Source organism: Saimiri boliviensis, chromosome 3, assembly GCF_048565385.1.
Source record: "Saimiri boliviensis isolate mSaiBol1 chromosome 3, mSaiBol1.pri, whole genome shotgun sequence".
Lineage (NCBI taxonomy): Eukaryota > Metazoa > Chordata > Mammalia > Primates > Cebidae > Saimiri > Saimiri boliviensis.
The window spans coordinates 138733496-138741004 of NC_133451.1; the positions used below are offsets into that span (position 1 = coordinate 138733496).

At 43.4% G+C, this 7509-nt stretch overlaps 1 long non-coding RNA gene across 1 annotated transcript in view; it reads left to right on the forward strand.

Moving 5' to 3' along the window:
• Positions 1–7280, forward strand: part of LOC141584059 (uncharacterized) — a 55256-nt gene extending 47976 nt beyond the window's left edge. The window contains exons 2-4 of the long non-coding RNA XR_012516985.1: positions 1134–1280; positions 5474–5639; positions 6777–7280. This is a non-coding gene — a long non-coding RNA (uncharacterized LOC141584059). The remainder of the gene's footprint in view (positions 1–1133; positions 1281–5473; positions 5640–6776) is intronic.
• The last annotated feature ends 229 nt before the right edge of the window (positions 7281–7509 follow it).

Consider the following 7509-nt stretch of genomic DNA (forward strand, 5'->3'; position numbering starts at 1 on the left):
GTGAAACCCCTTCTCTACTAAAAATACAAAAAAATTAGCCGGGCATAGTTGCACACACCTGTAGTCCCAGCTACTCAGGAGGCTGAGGTATAATTGCTTGAACCCAGTATGCGGAGGCTGCGGTGAGCCAAGATCGCGCCATTGCACTCCAGCCTGGGTAACAAGAGCAAAACTCCGTCTCAAGAAAAAAAAAAAAAAAAAAACCAGATTGACTATATATTTGCACAGTTTGTGTGTGTGTATGTGTGTGTGTGTGTGTGTGTGTGTGTGTGTGTATGTGGTTTTTGTTTTTTTTTTTTTGAGATGGAATCTTGCTCTGTTGCTGAGGCTGGAGTGCAGTGGCATAAAAATGGCTCGCTGCAGTGCTGGCCTCCTAGGCTCAAGTGATTCTCCTGCTTCAGCCTCCCAAGTATCTGGGACTACAGGCACATGCCACAACACCCGGCCAATTTTTGTATTTTTTTGTAGAGACAGGGTCTCACGATGTTGCTCAGGCTGGTCTTGAACTCTTGGCCTTAAACAATCCTCCCATCTTGGCCTCTGAAAGTGCTGGGATTATAGGCATGAGCCACTATTCCTGGCCTGCACACTGATTTTTGATTCCAAAAGTGTTAATTGTGGAAGACATACAGAATATATAGTTATCAGAGATGTGGTTTTCTTTTTTTAATTCTTTAATTTTGCAAATATTTTCTGAATGTAAAACATGAATAAGGCACTGGAGCGGACATCGTGGGAAATGTAAAGACAAATTGGACATTGATCTCATTATTCAGGCACTTACAGGCTGTTGGTGAGATCAGACACATTAACACAGTCATGCACTGCAGAGCGGCCTTTCTGTCGACAACTGAATGCACAGTGGTCCCGTCAGGTTATAATGGAGCTGAACAATTTCTATTGCCTAGTGATATCATAGCTGTTGTAATGTCGTAGTACAATTACTTAATTTTAAAATATAGCGTAGCCTAAGTGTACAGTGTTTATAAAGCCTACAGTAGTATGCAGTAATGTTCTAGGCCTTCCCATTCACTCACTACTTACTCACTGATTTACCTAGAGCAACTTGCAAGCTCTATTCACGGTGAGTCTATACAGTACAACTTTTTTTTTTTTTTTTTTTTTTTTTTCAGATGCAGTCTTGCTCTTGTTGATCAGGCTAGGGTGCAATGGCACAATCTTTGCTCCCTGCAACCTCCACCTCCCAAGTTCAAGCAATTCTCCTGCCTCAGCCTCCCGAGTAGCCTAGGTGTATAGTAAGCTGTACCATCTAAGTTTGTGTAAGTATACTGCATGACGTAATCACCTAAGGATGTATTTCTCAGAACGTATTCCTGTTGTTAAGCGACACATGATTGTACAAGACAGTAAGGACATATAATATAAGAAAGCTGCAGTCACCCAGAGTGAACTTTTGGTTGGTTTGTTGTTTGTTTTGAGATGGAGTCTTGCTCTGTCACCCAGGCTGGAGTGCAGTGGTATGATCTTGGCTCACTGCAACCTCTGCCTACTGGGTTCAAGTAATTCTCCTGCCTCAGCCTCCTGAGTAGCTGGACTATAGGCACATGCCATTATGCCAGCTAACTTTTTTCATTTTTTGTAGTGACAGCGGTCTACCTGTGTTGCCCAGTCTGGTCTTTAACTCTTGGCCTCAAGCAGTCCTCCCATCTCAGCCTCCTATAGTACTGGAATTACAGGGGTGAGCCACCATGTCTGGTCCCATTTCACTATATATGTATTTTATTTTATTTATTTATTTATTTATTTATTTATTTTTGAGACAGAATCTTGCTCTGTCACCCAGGGAGTGCAGTGGCACAGTCTCCATTCTCTCCAACCTCTGCTTCCTGGGTCCAAGCAATTCTCCTGTCTCAGCCCCTCAAGTAGCTGGGATTACAGGTGCACACCACCACGGCCCACTAGTTTTTGTATTTTTGGGAAAGGCAGGGTTTCACCATGTTAGTCAGGCTGGTCTCAAACTCCTGACCTCGTGATCCTCCTGCCTCAGTCTCTCAAAATGCTGGGATTACAGGCGTGAACCAATTTTGTATTTTAAAATCCAAAGCATAGACAGGGCATGGTGGCTCACGCCTATAATTCCAGCATTTTGGGAGGCTGAGGTGGGCGGATCACGAGGTAAGGAGACCATCCTGGCTAACAGGGTGAAACCTCCTCTCTACTAAAAATACAAAAAATTAGCCAAGGGTGGTGGCACTCACCTGTAGTCCCAGGTACTCAGCAGGCTGAGGCAGGAGAATCGCTTGAACCCAGGATTCGGAGGTTGCCGTGAGCCAATTGCACCGCTGCACTCCAGCCTGGGTGACAGATCGAGCTTCCATCTCAAAAAGAAAAACAAAACGTCCAAAGCATAACCATGGCCCATTTTTTTCATGTAATATGGCCCTACCTACCTGCCCAACTTCATTTCATGATATGTTTGCCTTTGTAATTGCTGTTTCCTTAACCTGGAATCCTGGAATTCTTACTGTACTTGCATTTCATATGGCTGGCTCATCCTAGTGCCTTCAGCTGAATACCTCTACAGAGAAAATTTTTCAAACACATTAACCAAAGTACCCTCTCATCCACACAACTACTCTGTATCATATCATCCTATTTATTTTCTTCTTTAGATTTACAATCTGTAAAGGTATTATATTACCTATTTGTTATTGGTATATTGCATGGCTTTCCCACTAGACTATAAATTCCATAGGATATGGACTTTTAAAATTCTCTTCATTAAAAATTTTTTCCTGGCCAGGCGCGGTACCTCACGCCTATAATCCCAGAACTTCGGGAGGCCGAGACGGGTGGATTACGAGGTCGAGAGATCGAGACCATCCTGGTCAACATGGTGAAACGCCGTCTCTACTAAAAATACAAAAAGTTAGCTGGGCATGGTGGCGCACGCCTGTAGTCCCAGCTACTCGGGAGACTGAGGCAGGAGAATTGCTTGAACCCAGGAGACGACGGAGGTTGCGGTGGGCCGAGATCGCGCCATTGCACTCCACCTGAGTAACAAGAGCGAAACTCCATCTCAAAAAAAAAAAAAAAAAATTTCCACATTTTTATTTTGAAAAATTTCAAACATACAGAAAAGTTAAAAGAATACAGCGAACACCCTTACACCCTTCAGCTAGACTCCAATTGTTGGTATTTTGTCATGTTTGCTTTACTTCTCTCATATATCTGTTTGAAAGTTGAACAATTTGCATTTATTATATTTCCTCCTTAAATACTTCAGACTGGGTTTGGCCAAGGTGGCTCACCCCTGTAATCCCAATACTTTGGGAGACCAAGACAGGAGGACAGCTTAAGCTCAGCAATTTGAGACCAGCCTGGGCGACATAGGGAGACCTTGTCTCAATTAAAAAAGAAAAAAAAACAAAAACAAAAACTTCAGCCTGAATCTCCTAAGAATAAGTAATCTTTCTGATGGATGTGGTGACGTCACGCTCTCCCGGGCCGCGACCGATTCGCGATGGGCGAGGGACGGACATTCGTGGTGAAAGGGGCAGCTCTTCTTGTCCTGCCTGCGGGGGCCCCTTTGCCTCTCCTCCCAGCCTGTGGGGTTTGTGTTGGGAGGCACAGGGGTACGGAATCCGTCTGCCTGGTGGAGCAGCGGGGTCCTCTGACGCGGCGGGCATCCCTCGCTCTCGCCTCCTGTGGTTGTTGCCTTTCTGGGGCGGCCCCTCTCCGCAGCGGTGGGGGGGCTGTCCCGCCGGCCCGTCGCGCTGCGCTTGCCAGGGTGGGGCGAGCATTGGCTCCGCTTGGGCCTTTGCGGTGCTCCTGGAGCGCTCCGGGTTGTCCCTCAGGTGCCCGAGGCCGAGTGGTGGCCTGCCGTTCCCGCCCCCAGGGCCCCCTCCTCCGGTTGCTGCCGCGGGGTCTGCGTGTGGGTCCTAAGGAGAAGCTCAGCTCGTCGCGGGGGTCGTCGAGGCCGTCGAGCGAGGTCGCCCCTCCCACACGGGGTGTCTCGGGCTTTTCCTCCTCTTTCCGTAGACGACCCCTCCCATAGGTGTCCCTGAGCGCTGTTTTTCTTTTTTTAAATATTAAATTTTTTTAAAGAAAAAAAATTAAGAAAAAAAAGAACAAGTAATCATTCCTGTATAACCAAAATACTATTATCACTGCAAGACATTTAACATTACTATAGTGCTATTATCTAACATATGATCAGTTTTCAGTTTTCACCAATTGTCACTTATGGCTCTTTTTTCCCAGTCTAGGATCCAATCAACGATCACCCACTGCATTTGATTAAGTCTTTTAAAGTCTACTTTACTTTAATCTAGCTATTTTTAAATTTTCTTTTGCTCTGACATTAACTTTTTTTAAGAATCCAGGACGGGCACAGTGGCTCATGCCTGTAATCCTAGCACTTTGGGAGACTAAAGCGGGCAGATCACCTGAGGTAAGGAGTTTGAGACCAGCCTGACCAACATGGTGAAACCTTGTCTCTACTAAAAATAAAAAAAATAGCTGGGCATGGTGGTGGAAATCTATAATTCCAGTTACTCGGGAGGTTGAGGTAGAATTGCTTGAACCTCGGAGGCAGGGGTTGCAGTGAGCTGAGATCACACCATTGCACTCCAGACTGGGCAACAAGAGTGAAAATCCATCTAAAAAAAAAAAAAAAAAAAAGAATCCAGACCACTTATCTTGTAGAATCATTTACAATTTATTTTCGGCAAGACTAATTAATGTAAGTGATAATGTACTTCTCATTCTATCATATCAGGAGAAATGTTATGTCAGTTTGTCCTATTACTGGTGATGCTAAATTTGATCACTTGGTTAAAGTGGAGTCTATCACATTGCTCCATCGTATAAATACCTTTGTAGTTGACATTAATATTTAGAGAACACATGAATATTCCTATTTTCCAACAATCTTTCACCCATTGGTTTTAGCATCTTTTGATTATTATTATTATTTTTTTTTGAGACAGAGTCTCACTCTAGTGCCCAGGCTAGAGTGTAGTGGTGTGATCTCAGCTCACTGCAACCTCCACCTCCTAGGTTCAAGCAATTCTCCTGCCTCAGCCTCCCGAGTAGCTGGGATTACAGACACGTGCTGCCATGCCTGGCTAATCTCTTTGTATGTTTTTTTAGTAAAGATGCAGTTTCACCATGTTGGCCAGACTGGTATCGAACTCCTGACCTCCTGATCCACCCACCTCAGCCTCCCAAAGTGCTGGGATTATAGGTGTGAGCCATCTCGCCTAGCCTGATGATTCTTGAATCAATTTACAGTGGTAGTTGCAAAATGATGATTTTTCCTTTTTGGCTTTGTTTTTATTTTTTTGAGACAGGGTGTCAATCTGTCATCCAGGCTGAAGTGCAGTGATGTGATTATGGCTCATTGCAGCCTCAACTTCCTGGGCTCAGCCTCCCAGTAGCTGGGACTACAGGAGCACACCACCACACTTTGCTAATTTTTAATTTTTATTTATGTTTATTTTTCGTAAAGATGGGGTTTCACAGGATTGCACAGCCTGGTTTCAAACTCTTGGTGTCAACCATCCACTGGCCTAGGCCTCCCAAAGTGCTGGGATTACAAGTGTGAGCCATGGTGCCCAGACTTCTGACTTCTTCACAGCTGTATCATCAGTGCCTGGCATAGTACTTGGAATAAGGTACACACTGAATGAATATTTGTTGAATAAATTAATGAAAATCTACCTTATATCAGATATGTTGATCGCAAATTCTGTCAAAATGGTAGTAATGTAGTAGGTTATTTTGGTGTTAAGGATAGAACTTTGGCATACATCTAAGTGAACTATCTATTTTTTGGATTGGGGTCAGCATACTATGGCCCATGAAACAAACCTGATCTGCCACCTGTGTTTGTGTGATCCACAAGCTAAAAATGGGTTTTCACCTTTTAGCTCGTTGGAGAAAAAAATTCAAAAGTGTAAGTGTATCATGATATGTGAAAATTATATGAAATTCAAATGTAAGTGTTCATAAATTATTATTGGAACACAGGTACCCACATTTGTTTAGATAATATTTTGGCTACCTTTCCACTACAAATAGTAGAGTTGAGTTGCTGCAACAGAGATCATATGGTCGGCAAACTGTAAAATTTAGTAGTTTTACTATCTCACCTTTTTTTTTTAGTAATTTTTTTTTTTTTTTTTGTAAAGACAGGGTTTCACCATGTTGGTCAGGCTGGTTTTGAACTCCTGACCTCAGGTGATCCGCCTGCCTTGGCCTCCAGAGTGCTTGGATTACAGGCGTAAGCCACCACGCCCGGCCCTATCTCACCTTTTATAAAAATTTTTGCTCTGTTGTGTGTTGTGGTTCATGCCTGTTATCTCAGCAGTTTGGAAGGCTGCGGTGGGAGGATTACTTGAGCCCAGGAGTTTGAGATTACAATGGGCTATGATTGCACCACTGCACTCCAGCCTGGGCAACAGTGAGACTCCATCTTGAAAAAAAGAAAAGAAAAAAAAGAGTCTGCTGACTCCTGCATTAGATCTTAAACTCTTTGATGGCACAATGTTTTGCACATAAAAAGTATTCAGTACATGTTTGTTGGATTAAATTGAAACTCTAAAGTCTTCTGATTTAATTTTTCTGATTTGAATTCCTTGCCTAGATCAACACAACTACCTGTTTGAATGGGTAGTATCTTACCTTGAAAGTAGTTTTAATACTTCCCTTGCAGAATAGAAAGGGAAGCCATACATTTACCTACCTCTAATACCAGGCTGAATGTGTTAAGAGCCACAAGAAAGTTACAGTTTATACATTCCTGGTTTCAGGGTGAAACACAATTCATTAAACTGGAGCAATTTGGAAAAGACTTCAGTTTCAGAGTACTTGACACTGGATTTTCAGATCATGTGGGAAGACCAAGAACAAAACTGGAGATGGAATTTCATAAGAAGGAAGCTGTGATATTGTTACCAAAAAGGGGTCCCTATCCAGACCTCAAGACAGCACTCTTGGATCTCGTGCAAGAAAGAATCAGGATGAGTCCACAGTGTAAAGTGAAAGCAAGTTTGAGAAAGTGAAGAAACAAGAGAATGGCTACTCCACAGGCAGAGCAGCAGTTTGGGCTGCTAAACTGTTTATACTTTTAGTTATTTCTTGATTATATGCTAAACAAGGGGTGGGTTATTCATGAGTTTTCCAGGAAAGGGATGGGCAATTCCAGGAACAGAGGGTTCCTCCCCTTTTTAGACCACATAGGGTAACTCCCTGTCATGATACTGGTGAAGAGTCTTTTAACATGCTAATACATTATAATTAACATGTAATGAGCAGCAAGGATAACCAGAGGTCACTTTCGTCACCATCTTGATTTTGGTGGGTTTTTTTTTTTTTTTTTTTGAGAGGGAGTTTCGCTCTTGTTACCCAGGCTGGAGTGCACTGGCGCGATCTCGGCTCACCGCAACCTCCGCCTCCTGGGTTCAGGCAATTCTCCTGCCTCAGCCTCCTGAGTAGCTGGGATTTCAGGCATGTGCCACCATGCCCAGCTAATTTTTTGTATTT